At 37.5% G+C, this 14,386-nt stretch overlaps 1 protein-coding gene across 1 annotated transcript in view; it reads right to left on the minus strand.

The window, feature by feature from the left end:
• The window catches only part of LOC133609852 (cyclic nucleotide-gated channel beta-3-like), a 282,901-nt gene extending 271,274 nt beyond the window's left edge, over positions 1-11,627 (minus strand). The window contains exon 1 of the mRNA XM_061965864.1: positions 11,400-11,627. The gene's annotated coding sequence lies outside the window, so the exon portion shown is untranslated. The remainder of the gene's footprint in view (positions 1-11,399) is intronic.
• Between the last annotated feature and the right edge of the window lie 2,759 nt (positions 11,628-14,386).

A 14,386-nucleotide genomic window follows, 5' to 3' on the forward strand; every position in this document is an offset into this window, starting at 1 on the left:
TGACCCCTTTAATGTGCCTTAAAATCCGGTGCTCCTTTTGTATGAAAATAAACCTGAATAGACCCACTCATCGGCAGTGCGCCTTATAATCCGGTGCGCCCTATGGTCTGGAAAATACTGTAATATTTTTTATATGACATATGTAAACAATGCATGGAACAAACTATAAGGCATGATTCTGGAATAGGCCAACATTAACAATGCAATTCTTCTTACGGTTTACGACTTCCATTCAAATTACTTGAATTGAATAGGAGTTTGAGTACTGTGTGGTTGCGTGCTTCAACATACTGACAGATGTTTCTAGTACTACACACACAGGCCATTCAGGCCACTGGCCATACATCCAGCGAGGAGACATGTGGACGTACACTTCATTGCCCACCGTCACTTTCTTTACGATCACGCGCTTTGCTTTACAAGGCCACGCCGCGTAAAAGTCCACGTACATCTAGCAGACGACTTCACGGAGCTATGGCTTGTTCTCACACTCGTCCGTCTCACGGGGTCGGCCCGTTGTCATCTGACTTCGAGCCACCCCCCGACCCCCGTTTCCTGTCATTTGCACATTCCACTGACACTCAAACATGTCGACGTCTGCTCATGACAGTGCTGTGTTTTGCTTGGATAGTCGCAGTAAGGAAACACTAGAAAGTGCATGTGAACTAACAGATACTATCAAATAAACTGATAGTAAATGATATACAGTATGTTGTGTTTCTGTCTATTAAAAATGAGGGCTTAACCATCTATACATCTATAATATGCACTCCAAAAGACTTCAACTCGAGAAAAACTATGAAAAATGTACTCAAAAAATAAACTAGAGGTGTGGCGATCGATGAACTACCAATTATTAAGTATGTGATCATTATTGCCGATTAATGCCGATTCTCTCTGGCTGATTCTATATATTTTTAGACCCCCAGCTGACAAGTGGCTAGCAGCTAATGTGTCTCCATACAGTGTGGAGCAGCTCCCTTAAGCTAACACTAATCCAAAAAAAAAACTAAATTTCTTAGTCTCTTAAAGTGGTCAAATGATTTTTTTCCCCCGATTTTAACATTTCCTTGTGGTCTACATAAGATGTAATTGTGGCTCGTGGGTCAAAAATGCGGACTGTTTTCTGACTGTCTGTTCAGAATGCGCCATTTTGTGGGGTACCGTGAGACCACGGTCTTATTTACTTAGACACGAACAAACTTTACTGATCCACAAGGGAAATTGTGTGAAATTACGTGCCTCCACTTTTTACCAAGAAAAGCACGGATCACAGGACTTAATGACGTCTGTGGTCATGAAGTCCTTTGAGCGCTTGGTCCTGCCCCACCTTAAGGACATCACCGCCCCCCCCTCCTGGACCCAATGCAGTTCACCTACAGAGCCAACAGGTCTGTGGATGATGCAGTGAACCTGGCCCTCCACTTCATCCTGGAGCATCTGGACTCCCCAGGAACCTACACTAGGATCCTGTTTGTGGACTTCAGCTCTGCCTTCAACACCATCCGACTCTATTTTTTGACTTTTATTGCCAAACTTATGATAGCAAAACAGCACAATTCCAACAAGTTTTACCTCCCGTGCAAAAACTTTGGTCTCCATGCTTAGACACACAACAACACTTCCTCATTGTCTGTCAATCCGCTTTCAGGCAGTGATTGTGGGAAAAATTAACATCAAATCAAAATCACACGGACGAAAACATTACCACCTGCAGGTCATTACAATATGAATATATAAAAATAGCCTAATATTTGTGCACGATTGTCTAGTTTTTCCCATCGAAAACTCGGTCAGCAAAAAAAGACTGATCACCAAAAAACGTGTCGGACTAATTGTATCTAAATTATTACAAAACTTTGTGTTGCCATGAGTTCCCGGCAAGAGGACAAAAGCCGCCTTTGATCTACCAAGCAAAAGGCTTGTAAAACTCCACTGTGTAGGAGGGGAACCGACATGAAGGTGTCTGTTTCTTTGATCTATTGTAATCCACAGGAAGATTTTGTCTTTACCCGAGATCTACAAAGTGGAGAGGAAGCAGGACCTGACCTTCCTCCAGGCACCTTTTCTTTGAACTGTTTTGTGCACAAAGGCAGCGGCTGTTTACAACCCCCGTACCTTTAGAAATAGCTGTTGCTATGTAATCAGGGAATATCCAAATAAAAGAGGAGGCGTGGACCTTTTTCGTCAGAGCCTGGTGGAGGACTGTACAAGGAGTACAGCCCAGACGTTTCTCCTCAATGAGCTAAATTGAATTCTGTCTCGGTTTAATTCCTTGCTTCTTGTCTGTTTAATAGATGTCATCAGTGTTTGAACCTGACAAACTGCGCTGCCAGAATCGGATGTAAAGAAAACACACAAGCGTTGTCAGCATGTCTGTGATGTGGACGTAACTTTGTTATCCCAGTTATAACTGCGGACAGTAACCTGCAAAATGTGCGAATATTAAGGGAACAGACAGAAAGTCACGACAGAAAGTCCAACTGGAGAAATAGTGTGACGTCTAAGCCTCTTTAGTCAAGGACATCAAGGGGACAGAAGTAGAGTCTCTAAACACGAGTACATTCTATAATAAAAGCAGAAAAATATGCTAGCAAATTATGCAAATTATGTAAGGTCATGGGCATATTAAAGGATAAACAGACTGGAAGCAACACAATGTATGATAAAAATCAGTGGCATTAATCAAAATAACGGAGGAGATCACCAATGCAATAGATAGTAAAAATGTGCTGCTGCATTGTTTATGGATGTAACAAAAGCATTTGACACAATTAATCATAATATCTTAATAAACAAATTAGAACGTATGGAATCAGAAGGTTGGGTAACAAGCTACTTAACCAATAGGAAGCAATACGTGAAGATAGAAGAACAAACGTCTACAGAGCTGAATATTTCTTCTGGCATACCTCAGGGATCAATACTAGGACCAAAATTGTTCAATCGGCATTTGTAAAGTTACTTAAAGTTGGTATTATTTGCAGATGACACAACTGTGTTTTGTTCAGGAGAGAACACACAGAAGCTAATACAAATAACCGAGGAAATAAACTACATTTTTAATTTGTTCGACAGAAAGCAGACTATTTAAATCTCAGTAAAACTAAAATAATGCTATTCGGTGACAGTAGAAGAGAGAGTCAAACTCAAATACAAATAGACGGAGCAGATATTGAAAGGGTAAAATAAAACACATTTTTGGGTGTAAAAATAGATAATGAACTGGAAAGCCCATGTAAAAAAATCATTAAACAAAGAAACATGTCAATGAATAAAGCAAAAATCACTTCATATTCTCTACTGCTCACTGGTGATGCCATATTTGAGTTATTGTGCAGAAATATGGGGAAATAACTACAGATGTACACTTCATTCACTAACGGTGTTAAAAAAAAAAATAATTAGAATAATACATAATGTTGGATTTAGAGAACATACAAACTCTTTATTTACTAAATCACAAATATTGAAATTCAACAACTTGGTGCATTTTCAAACAGCTAAAATGATGTACATAGCAAACGATAACCTGCTCCCCAAGAATGTTTAATAACTCTTCTCAACAAAAGAGGAGAAATATAACCTTAGAGGACAATATAGATTCAAACATTTGTATGCACGTACAACACTTAAAACCTTTAGCATATTAGTATGTGGAATCAAAGTATGGAATGGATTAAGCAATGACAACAAAGCACCAATATGATTCAGTTTAAGAGACTACCAAGTACAAATAAGAAGAATTATGATCAACATATTGGAAATTAAAAAAAAAAGATAATCTAAGTGAAATAGAAAATACTTAACTATTTATTTATGAGAACTTTAATTATTGTGTATATGTTTTTAAATGTCTGTTTATTATGTATTATGTTTTTAGATTATAAGGCGCACTTAAAATCCTTTCATTTTCTCAAAACTCGACAGTGCGCCTTATAGCCCGGTGCGCCTAATGTATGGAATAATTCTGGTTGTGCTTACTGACCTCGATGCAATTTTATTTGGTACATGGTGTAATGATAAATGTGACCAGTAGATGGCAGTCACACATAAGAGATACGTGTAAACTGCAAGATGAGAGCAGTAAACAACACCAAAACTTGAAATGTTCCATTGAGAATATAGAACATTACATACGGCGCTCAAAAATCTGTCAAAATGTTTTTAGTACGACTTCGGTAAGCTATGAAGCCGCAGCGATTGATGGATTGTCGGTGCATTAAACAAATGAGTAGATATGTCCAATAATGGCTTTTTTGCCGATATCCGATATCCTGATATTGCCCAACTCTTAATTACCGATTCCGATATCAACAGATACTGATATATACAGTCGTGGAATGAACACATTATTATGCCTAATTTTGTTGTGATGCCCCGCTGGATGCATTAAACAATGTAACAAGGTTTTCCAAAATAAATCAACTGAAGTTATGGAAAAAAAACGCCAACATGGTACTGCCATATTTATTATTGAAGTCAAAAAGTGCATTATTTTTTTTAACATGCCTCAAAACAGCAGCTTGGAATTTGGGACATGCTCTCCCTGAGAGAGCATGAGGAGGTTGAGGTGGCCGGGGTTGAGTTGGGGTGGGGGGTTGCGGGGGGTGTATATTGTAGCATCCCGGAAGAGTTAGTGCTGCAAGGGGTTCTGGGTATTTGTTCTGTTGTGTTTATGTTGTGTTACGGTGCGGATGTTCTCTCGAAATGTGTTTGTCATTCTTGCTTGGTGTGGGTTCACAATATGGCGAATATTTGTAACAGTGTTAAAGTTGTTTATACGGCCACCCTCAGTATGACCTGTATGGCTGTTGACCAAGTATGCTTGCATTCACTTGTGTGTGTGAAAAGCCGTAGATATTATGTGATTGGGCCGGCACGCAAAGGCAGAGCCTTTAAGGTTTATTGGCGCTCTGTACTTCTCCCTACGTCCGTGTACACAGCGGTGTTTTAAAAGTCATAAATTTTACTTTTTGAAACAGATACCAATAATTTTGAAATAGATACCGATAATTTCCGATATTACATTTTAAAGCATTTATCGGCCGATAATATCGGACTGCCAATATTATCGGGAATCTCTACAAACTAGTATTATGGTGTGTGTATAAGGACCGCAGAATGGCACCTATTAGCAGACATATTACCTGGCATTTTGTTTCGCTATATTATGCAAAACCAACTTTTCTTACCTTCTGGTACTTGTTGATGTGTATTTGGGATCTGCAGAAGTTCTGAAAATGTGCGCGCGTGCGCAATTGTAGTCCGTGCCGACACCGTAGTCATAAGCTTCTTCTTTTCTCTATCTTCTTGTTATGGGACATTCATCCTCCACTGTTGCCATTTCTAATATAAAGTAGTTTAAGTTCTTACTTATATCTGTCAGTAAACTCGCCATGAAAGCGCTAAAACATACCGGTGTAGTGAGTTTACATTATTCACTCAAGGAACTTTAATTATTAGAGAGTTCTGGTCGGACGCTTTTTCACGGGACACATTGTTGTTGCACTAGTGAGCCACGGATGAGGAGATGCTGCTCCGTTATTGATTGAAGTAAAGTCTGAATGTTATTAAAAGAGTTAGCGCCATCTTTTGACACTTCTTCCACTCCCGTCCTTGCACGCTACATACACCTCTACAACAAAGATGACGGGCAGAAGACACTGTTGAAGGTGAGCCACGTAAATAAGACGGCCCACAAAACGTCAGAAAGCGGGTTGAAGATGATGTGTAAAACATCATCTATGCAACATTTTGACCAAAGAACCACCATTACATGTTATGTAGACCACAAGGAAGTCTTTTACATTTAGAAAAAAATAATAATATGACCCCTTTAATGCGCCCTATGGTCCAAAAAATACAGTATTTAATATTTGTTTACACTAATGGTATATAAATTTGATTTACATATTTATTTATTCACTATTATGTTAGAAACAGACCAAAGAAATGGGATATAACTGCTATGGTATGAAAAGAGGTAGGATTAAATAAGCTTCCTACTCCTTTTCAGACGCGCTGTAAAGAAACAACTGGAAATATGTGATGCATTACATTGTATCGTATACATGTTCTAAATAATCTGAATCTAACTCAAATGTAATGGCTGTAACACTTTTTGTGGCGTAGTGGACAGAACATTAAAACCAAAAAATATATATATTTTGCAGCGAGAGACTTGTTTTTTGTTAGTATAAGAGGTAAAAAATTGTTGTGGACATCTGGTCCCCACAATGATGGCACCCAGGCCAAGAAGCACTTTCCCCACTCACAGAAAACATCAACAAAGCGTACAAGAAGACTGTCTGGGTGTTGTTGATTTAGCAGATTTGTTGCTGCAGCCCTTAAAAAAACTGGTGTCCTATGTCTCCTGTTGATACAACATTATCACTGGGACAGGAAGCCGTTGAATCAGGCCAGGAATAAATAAACACTTATTTCATTTTTTTTTTCCTTCTTCTGGTGTTCCCACGCTCTTAAAATGTCTTCAGTTCAACAGCCTCAGCTTCTGTGCTCACAGTTTACATACAATCCACAAATACTTGCATTTTATATTGCTAATCCTCCAACGCAGCGGGACCTATCCTTTTTTTGCACCACGGACCGGTTTAATGTCGGCATTATTTTCAGTAACCGGCTTTCCACTTGTGCCAGATAAATACAGCAAGAATAAGTGCATAAAAAATACAACTCACTATAACGCTGAATTTGTGTTTCTTTGCAATGCAGATGGAAATCAGCCTTTGGCTACAATCTGTCCCTTTTCTGTCTGATATGTTCATTAAATCATGTCACAAAGTTATAAGAAATTAAACAAATGACAACTTCCCATGAGGAGCTTTATTGTACATCTATAAACAAGCTCATTGGTGTGTCTAGTGCACAGGTGTCAAACTCAAGGCCCTCCACGTCATTTTATATGGCCCGCAAAAGCCTGGAAATAATATCAATCCATCCATCCATCTTCTTCCGCTTATCCGAGGTCGGGTCGCGGGGGCAGTAGCCTAAGCAGGGAAGGCCAGACTTCCCTCTCCCCAGCCACTTCGTCCAGCTCTTCCTGTGGGACCCCGAGGCGTTCCCAGGCCAGCCGTGAGCCATAGTCTTCCCAACGTGTCCTGGGTCTTCCCCGCGGTCTCCTACCGGTCGGACGTGCCCTAAACACCTCCCTAGGGAGGCGTTCGGGTGGCATCCTGACTAGATGCCCGAACCACCTCATCTGGCTCCTCTCGATGTGGAGGAGCAGCGACTTTACTTTGAGCTCCCCCCGGATGGCAGAGCTTCTCACCCTATCTCTAAGGGAGAGCCCCGCCACCCGGCGGAAGAAACTCATTTCGGCCGCTTGTACCCGTGATCTTGTCCTTTCGGTCATAACCCAAAGCTCATGACCATAGGTGAGGATGGGAACGTAGATCGACCGGTAAATTGAGAGCTTTGCCTTCCGGCTCAGCTCCTTCTTCACCACAACGGATCGATACAGCGTCCGCATTACTGAAGACGCCGCACCGATCCGCCTGTCGATCTCACGGTCCACTCTTCCCTCACTTGTGAACAAGACTCCAAGGTACTTGAACTCCTCCACTTGGGGCAAGATCTCCTCCCCAACCCGGAGATGGCACTCCACCCTTTTCCGGGCGAGAACCATGGACTCGGACTTGGAGGTGCTGATTCTCATCCCAGTCGCTTCACACTCGGCTGCGAACCGATCCAGTGAGAGCTGAAGATCCTGGCCAGATGAAGCCATCAGGACCACATCATCTGCAAAAAGCATAGACCTAATCCTGCAGCCACCAAACCAGAAATAATATGTTTCAATAAAATACCTTATATTTTCTTTCTCTACTTTCTTACTAAAAAGATATTCGGGTTTTTTTCTAGTTATTCAGTGAAAAAAAATAGTGTCCAATATTGCAAGAAATATATTATCTAACTTTGTTGGTCAAAATTCAAATAAATCCTTAAATATTTGCTTAACTTATGATTTTGAAGCAAGTTATCCATCAAGTTGTACACTATAAAAATGACCGATAGATTTTACTGTAAAGGTTTTTTTTGGGTTTTTTTACAGCATATTACTGTAACTCCTCAGCCTTCCCGGTGACGTCTATTCAGGTGTACTGGAGAGGAGGCTACGCCGGATAGTCGAACCTCAGATTCAGGAGGAACAGTGTGGTTTTCGTCCTGGTCGTGGAACTGTGGACCAGCTCTATACTCTCGGCAAGGGTGCATGGGAGTTTCCCCAACCAGTCTACATGTGCTTTGTGGACTTGGAGAAGGCATTCGACCGTGTCTCTCGGGAAGTCCTGTGGGGAGTGCTCAGAGAGTATGGGGTATCGGACTGTCTGATTGTGGCGGTCCGCTCCCTGTATGATCAGTGTCAGAGCTTGGTCCGCATTGCCGGCAGTAAGTCGGACACGTTTCCAGTGAGGGTTGGACTCCGCCAAGGCTGCCCTTTGTCACCAAGTCTGTTCATAACTTTTATGGACAGAATTTCTAGGCGCAGTCAAGGCGTTGAGGGGATCTGGTTTGGTGGCTGCAGGATTGGGTCTCTGCTTTTTGCAGATGATGTGGTCCTGATGGCTTCATCTGGCCAGGATCTTCACCTCTCACTGGATCGGTTCGCAGCCGAGTGTGAAGCGACTGGGATGAGAATCAGCACCTCCAAGTCCGAGTCCATGGTTCTCGCCCGGAAAAGGGTGGAGTGCCATCTCCGGGTTGGGGAGGAGACCCTGCCCCAAGTGGAGGACTTCAAGTACCTCGGAGTCTTGTTCACGAGTGAGGGAAGAGTGAATCGTGAGATCGACAGGCGGATCGGTGCGGCGTCTTCAGTAATGCGGACGCTGCATCGATCCGTTGTGGTGAAGAAGGAGCTGAGCCGGAAGGCAAAGCTCTCAATTTACCGGTCGATCTACGTTCCCATCCTCACCTATGGTCATGAGCTTTGGGTTATGACCGAAAGGACAAGATCACGGGTACAAGCGGCCGAATTGAGTTTCCTCCGCCGGGAGGCGGGGCTCTCCCTTAGAGATAGGGTGAGAAGCTCTGTCATCCGGGAGGAGCTCAAAGTAAAGCCGCTGCTCCTCCACATGGAGAGGAGCCAGATGAGGTGGTTCGGCCATCTGGTCAGGATGCCACCCGAACGCCTCCCGAGGGAGGTGTTTAGGGCACGTCAGACCGGTAGGAGGGCACGGGGAAGACCCAGGACACGTTGGGAAGACTATGTCTCCTGACTGGCCTGGGAACGCCTCGGGATCCCCCGGGAAGAGCTGGACAAAGTGGCTGGGGAAAGGAAAGTCTGGGCTGCCCTGCTTAGGCTGCTGCCCCCGCGACCCGACCTTGGATAAGTGGAAGAAGATGGATGGATGGATGGATGGATGGATGGAATACTGTAAGTTGGAAAAAAAACGACCAATGTTTGTTTTTTTACCATAAAATTATGTCGACGGAGCTGTTTGTTTGTTTTATACTGTAAAATCCACGGTTGATGATTTTATGGTACTGCATTTTATTATGGTAAAAAACTGGCATCTGACTTGCCAAAAGAAAATTAAACAGTGATACTATATTTCTATTTACAGTAATATGTTGTAAAAATAATTTTTTTTAAAAACATATATTTTACAGTACAATATTTTACTGGCAACTAAGCTGCCAGTTTTTTTTTTGTTAAAAACAGTGGTAAAATCGTCAGACTCTTTTTTTTACTCCTTACGTAAAAAAATGTTTTAGATATTTTAATTCATAGGCAAATTTGTTAATTATTTACTGTTACAAGCGGCCCTCTAATGGCAGCCATGACTGCAGTGTGGCCCTCAATGAAAATAAGTTTGACACCCCTGGTCTACTTTGACAGGCCAAAGTTAAAGTCTGAGAAAATGCAGTCCTTTATAAATTATTTAATGTTTCTCTCAGGCCCGGGAGCAACTTCGTCCGGGGACCGGTGGTTGGGGACCACAGCTCCAACGGACAATAGGACACTGACCTCAAACACTGCTGAGGTAAACATTTGGGAAAGGATGATGGATGAAAAAGTATTCCAGCTGAAGCTGTGTAATTATCCTCAACTTGTGTGCATTTTCTCACAAAATGGAGTTTATTGCTAAAACATAAACAAAAGCAGGACATAGAAATGTTTGTTAACATTATTATGCTCCAGGCAACATTTTTTTCCACATAAATGTCGATTTATGAAAGTAGGACCTACATTTTCTAATTGGCTTAATGGGTTACAATTGTCAATCAAATCTTGGAGAATGATTAAGAGTACAAAAGCCCTTAAATTAGGGATGTCCGATAATTTTGCCGATATCCGATATTGTCCAACTCTTTAATATATATATATATATATATATATATATATATATATATATATATATATATATACACACACACACACACACACAGTCATGAAATTAACACATTATTACAGTCGTGAAATTAACACATTATTATGCCTAATTTGGATAACCAGGTATGGTGAAGATAAGGTCCTTTTTTTTTAAATTAATAAAATAAAATAAGATAAATAAATTTAAAACATTTTCTTGAATAAAAAAGAAAGTAAAACAATATAAAAACAGTTATATAGAAACTAGTAATTAATGAAAATGAGTAAAATTAACAGTTAAATGTTAGTACTATTAGTAGACCAGCAGCACGCACAATCATGTGTGCTTACGGACTGTATCCCTTGGAGACTGTATTGATATATATTGATATATAATGTAGGAACCAGAATATTAATAACAGAAAAAAACAACCCTTTTGTGTGAATGAGTGTAAATGGGGGAGGGAGTTTTTTTGGGTTGGTGCACTAATTGTAAGTGTATCTTGTATTTTTTATGTTGATTTAATAAAAAAACAAAACAAGAAAAAACAAAACAAAACAAAAAACGATACCGATAATAAAAAAACGATACCGATCATTTCCAATATTACATTTTAAAGCATTTATGGGCCAATAATATCGGCAGGCCGATATTATCGGACATCTCTAGCCTAAATTGATATCCTTGTTAAAAACATTTAAAGTAGGTAGCACTTTTTATTTATTTATTATTTTTACTATTATTAATCTCTGTATTTGCTTTTGTTTTTTATCTTTGATGTTGAAATTGCCTTGACTTTTGTGTGAATTATAAATGTATGTTTGTTGTTCAATTAAATTTTTTTTTATTTTTTTTATAAATAAACAAAAGCAGGAAGGCGGAGGGTGCGCTTGTTAAACACACCTGTCAGTCCGGGTGGGTGGAGACCCACAGGTTTATTTCAACAATGAAAGAAATGAGCTTAGGAGCAAATCAATTCCAGTATTTCTGACAGCGAGTAACTTGAAAAAGATATATATATATATATATGTATTAAAAAGCATTAAGACGTTAAAATAAGAGTTTTACCTTTGTGTAGGAAGATTGAATCCCAGGCGGGTAGCTGCTTCCGAGCACCTCCATGGTCCAAGGAAAAACTTCTTCCCAAAATACTTCATTGAGTGGACATGAAACAACATCCAACCACTACTTTTTCGACATAGTTTAGTGTGTATTTCTTCTTTCGTTGACAAGAACGCTATATTGTCCAAAACAACGTCGTTTATCACATTTTCTTCCATTTACTGTTTGAGCTTCCTGAGCTCACAGGTGTGTCTCGTTAATCATTCCTCCCACTTCCGGTTTCTAATAGCTGCAATATTGTTTATCAAAAAACATATGTGTGTATATTTAAATAAATCTATTAATAATTATAATAACTAAAAAATGTGTCTGTGTGTGTGTATTTAAATCAATCAATTAATAATTATAATAATTAAAAAAATATCTGTTTGTGTGTGTACATTTAAATCAATCAATTAGTACTTCTAATAATTAAAATGTGTGTTCTTGTGTGTGTATTTAAATCAATTAATTAATAATTATAATAATTAAATTGTGTCACTGTGTGTATATTTAAATCAATCAATATTTATAATAATTAAAAATATGTGTCCATGTGAGTGTATTTTAATCAATCAATTAATAGTTATATAATTAAAAATATTTGTTCATGTGTGTTTAAATCAATCAATTAATAATTATAATAATACAAAATGTGTCCGTGTGTGTGTATTTAAATCAATCAATTATTAATCATAATAATAATAAAAAAGTGTTTGTGTGTGTGTTTAAATCAATCAATTAATAATTAAAAATAAGTGTCCGTGTGTGTGTGTATTTAAATCAATCAATCAATAATTATATTTATAAAAATATGTGTCAGTGTTTTTCTATATTTAAATCAATCAATTAATAATTATGATATTAAAAATGTGCGTCAGTGTGTATTTAAATCAATCAATTCGTAATTATAATAAATAAAAATATGTGTCCGTGTGTGTGTATTTAAATCAATCAATTAATAATCATAAACATTTAAAATGTGTTTGTGTGTGTGTATTTAAATCAATCAATTAATAATCATAATAATAAAAAATATGTGTTTTTGTGTATATTTAAATAAATCAATAATTATATAATAAAAAATATGTGTCTGTGTATTTAAATAATCAATTAATAATTATATGATTAAAAATATGTGTTCGTGTGTGTGTATTTAAATCAATCAGTAATTATATAGTTAAGAAAAATGTGTCCGTGTGTATTTAAATAATCAATTAACAATTATATAACTAAAAATATGTGTGCGTGTGTGTATTTAAATCAATCACCTAATCATTTTATAATTAAATACATGCATACATGTGTGTGTATTTAAATCAATCATTAATAATTGTAATAATTGAAAATATGTGTGAGTGTGTGTGTGTGTGCGCGTGTGTGTGTGTGTATTTAAATCAAACAATGATTATAATAATTGAAAATATGTGTGTGTTTATTTAAATCAATAAACATTTGTAATAATTTGAACACTTTTTTTTAATAATTAGAATTAATTATTTTCCAAATTACATTATTATCCAAAACATATATATTTTTAAACAACTATTAAAAAAATTATAAATATCAACATCTTTAAAGCTTTATGGGTAAAAAACAAACAAACAAACAAACAAACAAAAAAACAATCAAAAATGATTAATGTATGTATTTCTTACTAATTACTTTCAAATCGTACATATGTAATTCAATTAAATTATCATTAATGAAAAACATGTCCTCACCATATCCTGGCCATAACCAAGGCGAGAGAGACAGACAGTTTGTGCTTAAGACCGATCAATAGTGTGATTAATGGAGCTAATTTGACCTGCATGGATGGAAAACATGTGTTTGTTCCACTAATGACCACAGCAAGGTCTTCTGAGGAGCTTTACCTCAGTAAACACGCAAGCTTTTCCCCCAGCAAGTGTCCCAATACTTGTGTGAGGTTTAATGTATAGCACATTGAATACATCAGATTGTATTAATTGGTCGGAATAGGATCATTGTTTTAAATTGGAGCCCAAACATCTGTACTTGTCAATCATCTTCAACTCAGACGTCAAATAAACATCCTGCGTCTCGGTCGGTCCCACCCCTACAAAATATGAACTTTTCGCCCTTTAAAGAGAAAAACATAACAAAAGGTCCACAGGGCCTCTTAGGATAATTTTGCGGGCGTGACTGTAAAAGTCAGCTGGTTTGTGTTCTCACCAGGAACCGCTGAGTCGCCACATTTTTTTACACTTCCCAAAGAGTGTGGCACTTACCGCCTCCCATTATTTCTACTTGGTTCTTGCCACGAAAAGACTTCTTTCGCAGGCTTTGAAGCTCTTTTACTTGAGACACACACACACACACACACACACACACACACACACACACACACACACACACATACACACACACATATATATATATGTGTGTGTGTGTATATATAAATATATATACATACATATGTATACATATATATACACATATGTATATATATATATATACACACACACATATATATATATATATATTTTATACACATATACCTACATATATACACATATATATATGTATTTATATATATATATACATATATACATATATATACATATAAATACATACATATATATAGACACACATATACATACATATATATACACACACACACACACACATATGTATATATATATATATATATACACATACATATATATGTATATATATATACATATATATACATATATATTATATGTATATATACATACATATACATACATATATATACACATATATGTATACATACATACATACATATATATATATATATATATATATATATATATATATATATAAATGTGTGTGTGTGTGTATATACTGTATACATATATATATATATATATATATATATATATATATGTATACATACATATACACATATATATATATATATACAGTATATACACACACACACATGTATA

The sequence above is a fragment of the Nerophis lumbriciformis genome, linkage group LG07 (genome assembly GCF_033978685.3).
Source record: "Nerophis lumbriciformis linkage group LG07, RoL_Nlum_v2.1, whole genome shotgun sequence".
NCBI classification, from domain to species: Eukaryota; Metazoa; Chordata; class Actinopteri; order Syngnathiformes; family Syngnathidae; genus Nerophis; species Nerophis lumbriciformis.